Source organism: Dermacentor albipictus, chromosome 3 (assembly GCF_038994185.2).
Source record: "Dermacentor albipictus isolate Rhodes 1998 colony chromosome 3, USDA_Dalb.pri_finalv2, whole genome shotgun sequence".
Taxonomy (NCBI): domain Eukaryota; kingdom Metazoa; phylum Arthropoda; class Arachnida; order Ixodida; family Ixodidae; genus Dermacentor; species Dermacentor albipictus.
In genome coordinates, this window is record NC_091823.1 from 44,074,053 (window position 1) to 44,088,422 (window position 14,370).

At 47.4% G+C, this 14,370-nt stretch overlaps 1 protein-coding gene across 5 annotated transcripts in view; it reads right to left on the reverse strand.

The window, feature by feature from the left end:
- LOC135898209 (protein krueppel-like) overlaps positions 1-14,370 on the reverse strand; it is a 184,832-nt gene that overhangs the window by 45,306 nt on the left and 125,156 nt on the right. Inside the window, exon 1 of one of the 5 annotated variants that reach the window (XM_065427052.2) lies at positions 3,186-3,600. The exons of 3 other annotated variants lie outside the window; for them this stretch is intronic. The gene's annotated coding sequence lies outside the window, so the exon portion shown is untranslated. Of the gene's footprint in view, positions 1-2,977; positions 3,160-3,185; positions 3,601-14,370 lie in introns of those variants that run through there. One more of the 5 variants, XM_070535405.1, reaches the window with a different exon arrangement.

Consider the following 14,370-nt stretch of genomic DNA (forward strand, 5'->3'; position numbering starts at 1 on the left):
CTGCGACTCCAGTGCCCATCAGCTACTGACTTACTATCATTGTCTTAATAGTTTATTCGCCTTCCCCTAGTGCAGGGAAGTCCAGGGGAGGTGTTCTGTAAGAGTCCACCCATACAGTGGACATGTCCATTTTGTCTGCTTCTGAATGCGCAGCCCAACCCAGCCAATCAGAACTCCGACAGTACACGAAATGGACACGTCCACTACCTGGACTCTTACAGAATACCTCTCCTGCATACTGTAATATCCCTGACTTTCATCTATCCTTCTCTCTCTGTCATCACTGGAGTCGGTTTATAATTTTTTTATGTAATAAGGTGTGCTATGAGTGATGTATATTGATGCGAAGAACTAAGAGTGTAAGCAAGGAACAACGACGGAAGAAAGAGCGTGAAAACATGACATTGGGGAGAGAACTGCGCATATATTCCGTGCCAACTTGCATGCTGGGAACTTAAGAGGTTCGAAAAAATCCGGCGGAAACAGCACTGGAAGGAAGGAAGAGGGAGAATAACATGCATTAAAAGAACTTTGTCATGAACGCAAACATTTTGTAGGATATATGGATGGATATATACTCACAATATTTACGATGATTTGCTCTATAGACGCTGCAGGCAAGCAGCAACAAACTTGCATCAGCACGAAGTTACAAGCAGCACACTGTTTTTTAGATCACAGCGACATTGATTTCGCCTGCTTAGGGTACTTGGCTGAATAAACTTGCGCGTATAGCAAAAGCTATCGCGCCGTTTCACAATCAGAACGCTTTCGAGGGTATGGGATCGGAGACTGACGAACGAAACTCTTTCTCAAACAAAATGCAATGTTTCGTAAAACCTGACAAAAACATTCGTTTTTGAACGAGCCTGAATTCGTAAACATCATGAAAAATTTTGGGAGAGTTGACAGGCATGAAAGCAAGTGTGACGTGTATATATATACGGAAGCAAACTTTCTGCATGACACGTCCTTCCCACTCAATTTGATCGCGCTATACGCAACATAGTTTCAGCCGCTACAGTATTTAGGCATTGACAAACTTGGTTCTTGCGAAGACAGGCTCAAGAAAGCTGACGGAAATATAACAGATCAGGTGTTGACCAGCTTTTTCGATGTATGGCGCAGCAACTCTTGCCCTTATATATATACCATGGTGAGATATACGTAGAAAGGTCTCTGAGAATGTGGCCAGCATGGGCGGTTGTCGCGCTTTACAGTGCAGAGAATTTCAATTATCTCTAAATGTAACAAGTATGGAACACAGACGTCTATTCTGACAACACGTAAAAACGAATGAAAAAAGTGAATATTGACGTTTGTTATGTCACACGGTTTCGGCAACACCGACTCTGATGACGGATGTGACGCGGTGTAACTTCACTTAGTTTGCATAAGCTGAGGTTTTCGTGACTGTACAGTTCATCTGTGCTGTGCAAAACCGCATCGCCTCAAGTCACGCGCACATGTAAAAGAAAAAAAAAAAGACATTTGGTGAGTGCATGTAGCTGTAAACTGCTTATATATTGTAACCAGCTTTCAAGGCTAAACCAGCCGTTTCGGTTGCTTTAAGACGAGACGTGCAATCATCAGTCATATACGTGAGCTCTCAGTGAATGTGAAAACATTTGCAGTTTTACGTATTAGCTAACTTGGTCGCTGCATTGAGCGCATCTTTTTTTTTTTCCCCTTTCGCTTCGATGCAACGCTCTCGAAAGGAGCGGCTTTTGAAACAACGAGTGCACATGCGTGCTCAAAACTTGATGTGGAGACTGTCACCACATATGACTACCCATGCATGTTATCGAAGGACGGTAAACGTATAAGAACTATATATGTTAATCCGTCTGGATAGAAAACGAAGCACAAAGACGCCTGAGCATGTAGAAACGTGCACACAAACGTAGCAAGATGTATGTTTGGAACTATATACATCAAATGGTTTCCGCGATTTGTATATACTTCATGGCTGCTTGTCAAGATAACCGGCACTGGCAACAACGTTCGTGACTTTACCTCCTCACCTATTCGCAGCGAAATGTGTCAACGTAATGTATTCGATGGTCCAATCTCGTCGCGGTATTGATTGGCCTTTCGACAGGTGGTTCATTCATATGAAACGTCAGACACGAGACAAAACAGGCAGGTCTCGCTGAAGCTAAGCGGAGCATGCGCATATTTCGGCATGCACGTGAACAACCGACGACTCGCAAGGAACAGCAGCCGGTCTTGGCGTCGGCGGCGCCCACGTGGTTCTTTCTCTCTCCATCGATGCCGGTATCAAGCGCGTGGCTCGAGGAGGATCGAATGTTCCACATTTTCGGGACAGCCGCCGCTTCGATGCGGATGACGTCACTCCGACGCGGGTCGACGACGACGCTGAATGTGCGCCGCCCGCGGCTTTTCGCCCGTTGACAGGCCGCCAACAACGACGTGGCATCGTCATCGTGATCTCTTTCGCCGCGTTATCGAACGCGGCCGCTGTTTGTTTGGGGACGCCCTGGAAAAAGGAACTCGGCTTGTTGGCGCTGGGCCAGAGAGGGCGGCGCGGTTTTGAACGCAGTAAAAGTGTGTCCGTGTTCCAGGCATCTTGGGCTACACTTCTGTCGCTTGTCAGCACGCAGTATGCAGCACACACGGCAGCTGCACGAACCGTCGACGACATTTGAGTCTATATACTGTCGGTTATTTCCCGCCTAGAAGAGTGTACTTCTCTGCGATACTTTTGGTGTGGTTCATTCAAAGGAGATGCGCGTTTTCAAAATGGCTGGTGTACGCGTATACCGGCTGGCCTAACGACAACCATCTCACGTGGTGGTTGCATGATGTATGTATGCTGCAGACAAGCTCGACCGAAGTACAGCAGAAGCCGGCGAACGAAAAGAAAGGAAGCAACGAAGTCCGGAAGTAAGCACGCCACGCGAAGAGATCAACTCTGTCACACACGACACGTGGAGAGGGAAGCCGAAGGACTTGCCTGGTGGAGTCGACGCTTACACGCATGAGAGCAGGAAGCGATAAGCGCGCCCAAATCGCCGAGGGTCGTCGGCCGTTGCCGCCGCCACGACAGTGGCGGTTCAGATAGCGGATACGGACACGCAACTTGAGGTGCACACGTCGAGGCGGGACACGACCACGTACGGGGTGCGCGGGGACGGGTAGCAGCCGGGGCGCGTGTCTCTCACCTGCAGCAGTAGGAGCGCAGCAGCTCGCATGCCGGCGACCAGCGCGGTGAATCCTGCGCGAGCCTCCTCCTCACGGCGGCCCGGTGGCACGTCGACGTCGCGGCGGTATCCGCCGGCTGGGCCGGGCCCACATCCGACGAGAGACAAACAGAACGCGCGGCCAGCGTGACGCGCGCGCCCGCAGCACAGCAGCGAGTGCCGTCAAGGCCGCCGCCGGTCCTCCCGCGCCGGGGGGCACCCCGCGCGGGGAGGCCGCGCACCGCCGCCGGCGGGCGAACCAATCCGAGCGCTCCGCCCGCGCCCCGGCGGCCAATCGGAGGCCCCGACCGCGCGCGTCCGCCAATGGGAGAGCGCGGCCCTCCGATCGCGAGCGGCGGCCGACCGTTGAGAACGGGCACGTCGTCGTTTGCATACTGATGGGGCGTCAATTAGCACCGCGGCTTGTTTTGCGAGGAAACCGAGGAGCGCCGCGCTGCTCCTCTGCGCCGACCACGTGGGGGTCGACACTCTCACCTCCCCCCTCCCCATAACACCCGATATTCTCCGCTACGCATCGAAAGAGGGGGCAAACATCAGCCCCCCCCTCCCCCCCCATTTGGGCGCCAAAAAAGTAAAGGGGCGAGGGGGGAGTGACACCGTGGCCGAGCGGTCAAACGACGCGCCGAAGCCGAGATTCTCGACCTGCAAGCTCTCTCCTGTACAAGTCGCGAGCGCCCTGAGCCACGACTGGGCGCGTTCATTTCAATATTGCGATGCGACCTGACCCCTCGCGCTGCTCTTGTTTTCGTTTGCCTTCTCGAAGAAACCGATGCCGGATAAAACTGCTCTAAGTGGGAGGGAAACTCGGCCGCCTCTGCAGTGCAAGGGAGCTTGAACAAACACGACGCTGCTTTCGATAAACACGTTGCCGCTTGTTTATGCAAGTTGGAGTAACCGGATTTAGTGCGGGTCATCCAATTAGTACACTGATTCAAGAAAAACAAGCACGCCGCTCAAGTTTCGCGATAGTTACGCAAAAATCGAAAGTGCTTTCTGCGCATGCGCCTGTACCAGTGTACGCATTTTTTGTACATTGCAGTGGTATATAGTATACTCGTCGTGCATGTTTTGTAAACAGGTGCGCGAAATCTGCAGCCTCTGTGTCAACATTGTTGCCACATGTACCGCCCGCGATAGTAATAGCATAATCAGCTGGCTTCAAAGCTTTTTTCCAGTATTTTAGGCGGACAACAAAGTAAAACAAAATCCTAACACATACATTCTTTATGGTGCAGAAGTGTAGCTGCGGGCCACAAAATTTCAGAGATAATAGAGACCATGGGTCATAGTATTGAACAGGTGGTGCTGCTGATGATGACTTCACTGTCAGAAAGGAGAGAGAAGAAGGTCATAATTGTGGCCATATACTCACAAGATATTGCATAGTGTTCAATAAACAAAACCAAAGGACTGCCGTAAATATAAAATTTTGTACATTGATATACATGGAATTGAACAAAAGAATCCAGAAGCTCAATCTTGGAATGTATGTCTACACGATAATTAGAAATCGTAACGATGCTGCTTCTTGAAATGTGCGTTAGCAAGGAGTAGTGCCTCTCTTTTAAAATAAATTCAAGCTTCTTAAAGTAAACAAGAATTCAGAGATTTTGACCTAAGGAAAAGCTTTTCTTGACGCCGAGGCTTAGCAAGCGACCGATAGTTACGTAAATATTAGGCGCGAAATCTTGCACGCGCATACAGCTTGTCGGTACGTACTCGACGACCACTATCAAACTCAGAAACCGTTTTCAGCAACCGAAAACATTATTACTGGATTCCTTATCTCGTTCAGTATGATAACGCTTACTCCTATTATCTGTAAATTGGGATAACAATGTTTTTCCAGCAACCAGTTAATATTTATCGTCCACATTTCGCCACACACGGACATTCATATCTTCGCGTGACAGAAAAAAAAAAAAGAAAGAAAGACTGTGTGGAAGAAATGTAGGCAATTGAGCCTGCTGATTATAAGGTGTCGTGTGTTTATTTTTATAAGTACGCGAACGTTTTTGCATTTCGTCCCCATGGAAATGCGGCAGCCACAGCCAGCATCGACCCCGCGACCTCAAGCACAGCTGTGCCATAGCCACTGCGCTACCAGATGTGGGTAATCGCATCAATGCTGACGTCACGTGTAAATGTTGCTATCTCGCATATTTCGGCCTTTCAATTTGGAAGAAAGTCATTCTAATTAAATTTTTCGGGAGAAAGTCAATTCGAAATAATTTGTCACATCCGGATTTCGTTCTTTACCGAACACAGTAAAAAAATCACATTTTATCCATACTTCGAACAGATGTGGATACAGTCGGTGCTGCAGCTGATGTCATAGGGAACCGGTGGATAAAGCAAGTTACGTATCAACTTGTCTTCCCCGTCTGAGCCGTATACTGTCGTAATGCCAAAATGCATATATATATATATATATATATATATATATATATATATATATATATATATATATATATATATATATATATATATACTTGAATTGATAAAAGCTCTTTATATTATCTTCATATTTTCTGGTTTTTCTCCTTTCGTCGAATGCAGAATTGTCAACCGGACGGACAGTTACTCTGATTAACCGCTCTCTACCTTTTATCTCTTAATTTTTATCTCTCTCGTTCTAACTGAGGAGCCAAACACTCCACCTATAGCTATTTCCGAGAACATTTCCTGTGCCAAACCGGCCCAATAGGCGAAAATATTACAGGATGACACGACGAAGGCGCTATACGCTGGAGCTATACAAGGTTACGCTACTCCATATCGGTGACGTTAACGTATATGAGACATCGCATATCTCGATCGTCAGCATTTAGTGGCGACGTTACGCCTGCGCAAGATATATTTATATACCAGCCATCTTGCCTGTGCACTTCTTATCCAAGTATGACTCGTACATAAACCATAAACCAATTCATTTTTAGTTTATAGTCATTTTCACTTACACACACACACACACACACACACGCATATATAAATATATATATATATATATATATATATATATATATATATATATATATATATATATATATATATATATATATATATATAATTATGACCACTTTTGCCCTCCGTCTCAATCCAATATTTCTACGCCTTGAAGCTCGTGCGAAAATATACCGCTATATGCAGACTGCACTCTCTCTAGTCAGTTTCATGTTTCATTGCAACAGCAATTTACCATCGGAACAATAGTTTGTTAAGCCTATGGCCATGCATTAAGCACAAAAAAGCAAGAAATTCGTTCAAGTTACCTAAACAATCTAAAAAGAGAACATATGTTCTCTTTTTACATTGTGTACGTAACTTGAATATTGTCTAAATGTCGCAGTCCAAAATTTTCCCCGTACTTTGCTTTAAGTGTGCATGGACGGGCAATCGATATTTTTCGATCGTATACGATCGTTGAAATGATTGTTTGTATACAAACAATCATTTTGTCCTCTTAACCTTCTAACCTTCTTATTATGATCGTGCTTCTGAGTTATATAAACAGTGTATAATAGTAATTTCCTCGGATTAATTGCCCTTTCAGACAGGCGGTTACGCACAATGAACCCGCCTATACTCTGTGTTCTGTCCAATTAATACAGTTTGTTCAAGTAATTAGTCTAATGCCCGTCTCATTACTGCAGTAACGCTGTGTATAAAGCCAGCGATTGTAATAGATTGAACTCCCGGAAATATGGGGGAAACGGCAGGTATTATCCCCGAGAAGCAGGAAGACGATATCATATAATCACTTGGCCAAGTAATGGATTTAATAACGACTGAAACTTGCGCAAGCTTGCATATCTGCCTTTCAGGCAAAATAGATTAAGTTGTAGTTCTTTTCCAAACTTGTGCGTGCTTGTTACGACAAACTGAGGGCGAGAATCTTAGCGCCAGGAAATTAATTCCGTCCCGGCACACACTCACGCATGCATGCAACACACAAGCACACGCATAGTGAAATCGTCGGTCAATACGTTCAGTCTAATTCGACATGCAAGTATAGCCTACTGCGTAACTTAGGAACTGAGATATCACTAACGCATCACTTCTCCACAAAAAACAACAACAATGTGAACACGTGCTGAGAAAATTTGCCCTTATCAAGACTAGAGCATCCTCATCTATATGTTTCCTAACATATTGCGCAAGAAATATGCTCGACGAGCGATTCATCTTCATCAAGATCCAGCAGAGATGAACTCCCAGCCCGCTTCGATGCATGCTTTACTCATTTATGCAGTTTCGGCTATGGTTCTTTCATGCTCGTTGCATCCTCGTCTATATGCTACCTGCTGCTGATAATGGATGACAACGACGACAAGATTATACACCAAGTTGTTTCTCGATCTGTTAGGCCTACGGCAAGCGTCCTGGCGCGGTGCACTCCTATACTGGGAACGTCCCCGCGCACCTCCTCCCCCAATATTATCACGCGCGCCAGCATCTCCCCGTGCATATATTGCACGTGGGAGAGCTGGACCGCATCACCCGAAGACTCGCGCCTGACTCCGTGGCTTCAGCTCCTATGCGTGGTGCGACACGTCCGCCACATCCTAAGGACGATGGCACGTGCACACGTAGTCAGTTCGTTAGAGTGCCTCGATGTCTTCCTCGCCCTGCGCTCCGTACAAGGTGGAGACAACCGCGGCGTCTACGACGGCGTTGGGCAGACGAATGGCGGATACGCACGAGCGCCGGCAACGCGTCCCTACGGCGTCTGCCAAAGCCGTCTGGTACGGCGTCCGCCATTCGCGTGGCCAACGCCGTAGTAGACGCCGCGGTTATCTCCACTCTGTACGGAGCGGCGAGCGAGGAGGACATCGAGGCACCCTTCAGTACACCACCGGGGAGGGCCACCTCGTGACAAACAAAGGCGACTCGGATTCATAATGTCGTCATATAATAACGTTTTCTTCTTCAGCTGCCAATGGCCCAGCCGTCTTTTACAATAGTTTTCAGCGCAGATTCCGTTTACGTAGCCCCCCTCCCACCTTAGCACTCTTTTTCGTCCTTCATGGCAGCAGGCAGGCTAAATACGTCCACATTTATCAGTGGCTGAACACTGAGTTGTTTTAGTGGGACCTAACTTAACCATCAATTTCTTTTCATTTAGGACGAAAACATGAAACCACATTAAAATGAAATGTTTCAAAATTGTTCGAATTTTGAGAAAGAGAAGAGTTGAGGATTTGGTCTGCAAGAATATCGAGAGGGAGTATGGGAGGGTAAGCTCAATATTTTGGTGTTCTGAAAGCTCTATGACGAGCGGCCAATTTCTTTAAAAAACAAAACAACCTTTTTCGGGCTATAAGGGAAAGCCAAAAGCTACTTTTCGTATAATGTATCTATTCAACAGAGAGAGAGAGAGAAAGAGGAAAGGCAGGGAGATCAACCAGATATCGGTCTCCGGTTTGCTACCCTAGACTGGGGATGGGAGATAGGGGTTATAAAGAGGACAGAGACGAAAACGTAAAAAAAAAAAACACGCACACACGGAGGCACACACACACAAGAGGCGTTCCAGTTAAGGTCGTTCACACATGCCGGTAGATCTATTGCGCTTTTTGCGATCTTTTCAACAAGTGTACGTACTCGTTTACACCACTATCTATATACAAGCAAACCATTTCTATGATAATTTTGTTTTCTGAGATCTAGACTTTTCTTGAGTTTTCACAATTTCATTCGATTTTCGATACGCCATTATACACAAGTCCGCATCCAAGGCCATTATTTTGAACACATTGTGAAAGAACACATTTTTATGTAGCCGCTGTACACACTGTCTTACTTCATGGGTACACCACTTTATGGGAACACGTTATCATTTAAATATTTATGAGCCAAGGTTACTTCGCCGGCTAACGTCAATCGATAAAGTAGAACATGTATAACATTTCCTTCTTATTACAACCGACATTTGAACTCGTCCTTTCCGAGGCATCTGGCCTGGCTGCACTTGTAATACGTATACCGTGGTAGTGCGCCTCATGGAAACTGAGCTGTGAATCTATAGCTTTGTGGCAGAAATACAACGTAATAAGTTATGACACTGCGAAAAAAAAAAACTGAAAACTGAAAACTGAAAGCGCCATTTGTTGCCCCAGTCAACCATGTGAAAACGGATGACCCCTAATTTCTCCCATGCGATTAAGTGTCTTCACAACAAACCTTCTTTGTTCCATGTTCCATGTAAAGGAACCCACCTGATTTCCATGTTAATTGTAAAAGGGTTCGCACGCTACTGCACCTATGTGAACCTTTTCCTATATAATTCAGAGGGGAAAGTGAACGACACACACCTCACAAGGAGGTGTTTCCATGTACTTCGCCACATTCGGATCAAGTTTTAGGGAAAGAAATATACACATTGGCGCTGTACACACAAGCCTGTCGATCGTCCCAGAAATCTTATATACCTGAAGACGATCAACCCGCGGCATAGATAAACAAAGCTGACCTTCAGCGGGAACACTTTCCCGTGCCCCGAGTCTAAAGCACACTCGCGTAAAAAGAACTCTGAAAGCCTTTCTGCCTCGGCTTCCCATATAATAGCCGGCCAAGGCATATACGCTATATACAGCATATATCATAAACATAACCAACACCGGAGAAAGGTAAGTAAAGCTCGACAGCGTGTATACTGTTTGAATATGCCGGGCTGCCTCGACACACTTCGTATAAAACGCGCGTGCCCTCCCCCCCCCCCTTCCTTCTCGTTCGGTCGTGACGTTTATTGATGTTCCTGGGCGGCCAAGGTTCCTCAAAAGAAGAGGAGGAAGCCACCCCACCCCCAGCGAGCTCTACTCAGGGTCATGGTCTAGGCCGCTCGGTGGCGCTTCCTTTCTTTGGTCCCACCATTAGGAGAGCGCGAGGCCGTCCGCGTGGCATTTTTTTGCTCACACGTCTTCCTCCGCCTGCGCGCACGCACTTTCACTTCCGGCCCCCGTCGACCAGCTCAAAAAAACGCGCATTTATGAAGTGAAGGCCGTGGAAGGCACTGTACACGTTAGCCTTCTTTGTTAAACTGAAGAAAGAGCGGGGACGCCATGTAGTGCCAGTGCGTAGGCAATTAAGCGACAGCTCTATCTGCCAGTCTTCCTGTACTTGCACGCACACACTTTCCCTTGCGGCGGATCTCAAAAGAAAATAAAAGAAAGAAAGAAAAGGAAGAAGAAGAAAGCGAAAAGAAAAGCAGTAGTGCCTTCATGGTTTTGTACATCGCCGACGCACACGAGGCCATGGTCGCAGGATCTTCTGTTCTGTCTGTCATCTAATTTCCTTAAAGCGGTCCGGAGGCCAAGCCTCAGGTCTCTTTATGATATCCATTCACACAACAGGTCTTTAGAGTCTCTTCAGTGGTACATTTGTCACAATCGATTAAGTGCTAGAACAAAGAATGTCGTTGTAGCCAATGTTTCGACAAGGGGGACTTCTTTCCTTCGTCAAAGCAGTCGCTGAAGACCAGTGCCCCTGTCGAAATGTTCGCTCCAGCGGCATTCCTTGTTCTAGCACTATTTATCACTTCAAGCATCCGTCTTCCCGTGAACTTCTCTCGTGTGTAACGGTTTTCACTGTCTGCCATTCTAATTAGACCCATATGTCCCATGCAGAGCGTTTATGACTGTTTGTTACGGACTGAACGATGAAGGCTTGTGCATTTGTGCACGTTCATACTCACTGTGAATTTTTGATGCGCTAGCGTCAAAAGCCCCAGCGTCACGAGCGAGCCAGCGCGCGTGCCAGCGCAAGCCAGCGTCCAACGCGAGCCTCGACGTAGCAGAGCAAGCGTAAGGGAACACAGGCTGTTACGAACTTCCAACCGGTGCCACCAGTGTTACGACATCCAACCGGTGCCGCCAGTGTTACGACATCCAACCGGTGCCAGCAGTGTTACGAACTTTCACCGCTGCACCACGATTACGGCTTTGTGGTCCCGTAGCGCTCGTCACCCGTTTCGTGACAGAGCGTGGGTAGCGAAGACTCCGAGCCTGGCGTCGATGAGAATAACAAAAGGGACTTTATACATTATATACAGGTTATCATACAGGACATGAACGGGTCGGCACTGGGGCCGAGTGCTCACAACAAACGCGACTGTTCTCGCACGACGACGTCCGGCGAAAACGCGTTACACATCTCACCCCAGTCGGGAGCGACACTCTCTCCCGGTGGGGTCGGCAGATCCTGTTTTCGAGCGGCGTGTCGCTGCTTTTATAATCCCCGAGGCCCATTGTCACTCAAACGGCCCAATACAAAGTCAGCACACGACGGTCGTCCGAGGGGTCCAACCAGCGACCGCGCTGGCCACCCGGTTCAAAGTTCGCGCGCGCGGTGTCCTCCAGGCAAGGGAGGTGCGGCGCCGGGCTGTCGGGCACACGCGGACACGTCAAAACACGCTGCTCGCCGAGGCTTCTCCCGCACGACGGCGCAGCATCTTGTCTTGTGAAGGGAGAATTATGGCGCTCGCAGGATAGATTCCGCATCTTGCAGATTCGGAATCCGGGCTTGTGGTAATGGCACAACAAGGCCTGCTAGCGCGGCATTGAGTGAGGGTAGAAGGCATCGCCGGCGACGCCACGTCACCCTCGCTCTCGCTCTCGTAAGCCTGTGTTATCCGCGCGTTCCTTGCCCTCGCTTTCGCATTCACAACTCTTAAGAAGTGCTTGGGTGCCCTCAGATCTTTCTGCTCTCCTCCTCCTCCTCCTCCTCCTCCTCATCATCTTTCACTCCGCTTTTCCAGTGCAGCGAATCGGGCTCAGCTTGGTTAACTGCTTTGTTTTTCACCATTCCTATATAGTCGTATTCGACAATCATCGCGTCGGCAGAGCCTAGCTGAGATACGAAGGAGAATGTGAAAAGAAGAGTCTAGGTGGTGCAGCCGGTTGCTTTGAAAGCTTCGTGTGTTCTGCACGGAGAACGTGGTATCTTGGGTGAGCATTCGAAGTTTTCTAGCGGCATCTGTTTTTAATAACGGTATCGACTCCTCTTTGTCGCCTTGAAGAGCCGACCGAGCAGCGTGCTCGTTGCCTATGGCACCGCAGTGACTTGGAAGCCACTGAAATGTGCCATTGTGCCCTTTGTCAGCCAAGGTATGTATTAGTTCTGTAATCTCGAATACTAGTTGTTCGTGTGGTCCGCGCCGCAGGGATGATTACTAGTAAAAAACTGTAGTGCTGCCATCGAGTCACTGAATATGGACCATCTTCGAGGTTGTTCTTGGCTGACGAGGCGAAGTGCAGTGCCAAGAGCTGCAAGTTCCGCAGGGGGTGATTGCCGTCTATGTCGTTGGGTGACACGCCTTGAAACTGACGCTGGTGGCCCTCGCTAGAAAAAACTACGGCTCCAGAGGAACACTAGAGAGTTGCTGATCCATCTGTATAAATGCGTACATGGTCGACGTACCTCTCGTTTTAAAGGAGCAGAGTTAGTTGTTCAAGAGCAGGTGATGATAGCTCAGATTTTTTTCTGATTCCTGGTACGGTGAGTTGCACTGCAGGTGGAGCCAAAAAACCATACAGGAATCGATAGCTTAATTGCGGGGGGTGACGCCTGATGGAAGGCGGTTGTAATAATCCGAAATCGTAATACAAAATAATGTCTACGGCCTTTCTGATCGCAGTGTTACAAGATGGTGAAAACGGGCTCGGGCAAAGTGCCTATTGTCAACTCTCAGCGCTTCCACCGCAAAGTTTGTTTGTATTGGTTGATCTGGGGTGATTGCTAAAGTCGCCACTGCTGATGCGCATTTAGGCAAACCAAGACAAACGCTGAGAGCCCGAGCTTGAATAGCCTGTAGAGCACGAGGATTTGTCCTGCAAGTTCTAGTCAGTATACAGGCAAACTGTATCTCAAGAAGCCAAGCAAGAGAGCCCTCTATGATTCCAACATTGCATGCACCGGCACTCCCCAAGTCTTTCCGCCCAGAAACTTGAAAAGCTGGGAGATTGCTGTCAATGCCATTCGTGGCGCTTCAGGCAAAGCGACAAATATATATTTAAATATATGAATGTTAGGGCTCGATGAGAGATCTATGTCAATGACTACGCCCAAAAATCTGTGTCTTCTCATTAGAAATGATCTGACCGTTTATAGAGATGGCAAAGGATGCCATTGGTTTGCGAGTAAGTGGCACCAGCGGCGCACATTTGCCTGACGAGACTTCAAGACCATGGTTGCGGAGGTATGAAGCTATCAGTGAAGCAGCTTTTTGAAGTCTTGCACGTATCTGAGGACCTGTCCCACCTGAAGTCCATGTACATATGTCGTCTGCGTACATTGATATATTGATCTCTGCTGGCAGATGTTCAACGAGGCCAATGAGTTTGAGGTTGAATAGGTTGGGGTTTAGCACTCAGCCTTGAGGAATCCCTATGTCTATAGGTGTAGTGTCTTGCGGTTTGGCCATCGCGGGGACACACAAAGAACGATCTGATAAATAAGTAATTAGAGATCCATTGAGAAACTCAGTCCCCAAGGCCAACCGTCTCAAGAGCATCGAGAATAGCCTAGTGAGATACGTTATCGTATGCCCCCCTTGACATCCAAGAACAAAACTGCTGACAATCTTTTACTCGACTTTTGATGCTGGACATACGTAGTGAGATCACCAACACTGTTTATTGATAAGCGATATCGACGAAAACCAGCCATGCAATTTGGTAACATGTTGTAGTGTTCCAGGTACACGCAACTCCAAGTGGGAAACGATCATTGTTTCCATTATCTTTCCCACACAGCTGGCAAGTGCTGTAGGGCGGTATGAGGTAAATTCAAGCGGACACTTGCCGCGTTTCAGTGAAGCTCGTGAAATATGCTGAGTTCCTTTCAGGTGTCAATAATTTAACTGACTTAACGGAAAAGCAGTCAGATCATGTAGCATCTGCCCGGGTATATTAGTAGCTACAGATACTGGAAATAGTGGAACATTCTAATTGTACTGCGCAATAATTACGCCACTATTTTTCGGAAACACGATTTTATTTGTTCTTTGTTTTATTGAAACAAAAATATATAGAGGAGTTGTCGCCGTTCACTGATGACCGCTGCACACCTTTTCACATGGTTATCAAATAATATAAAATATAAAGAAATATACAAATTCTTGCAATATGTTATATTAGAATACAACGTG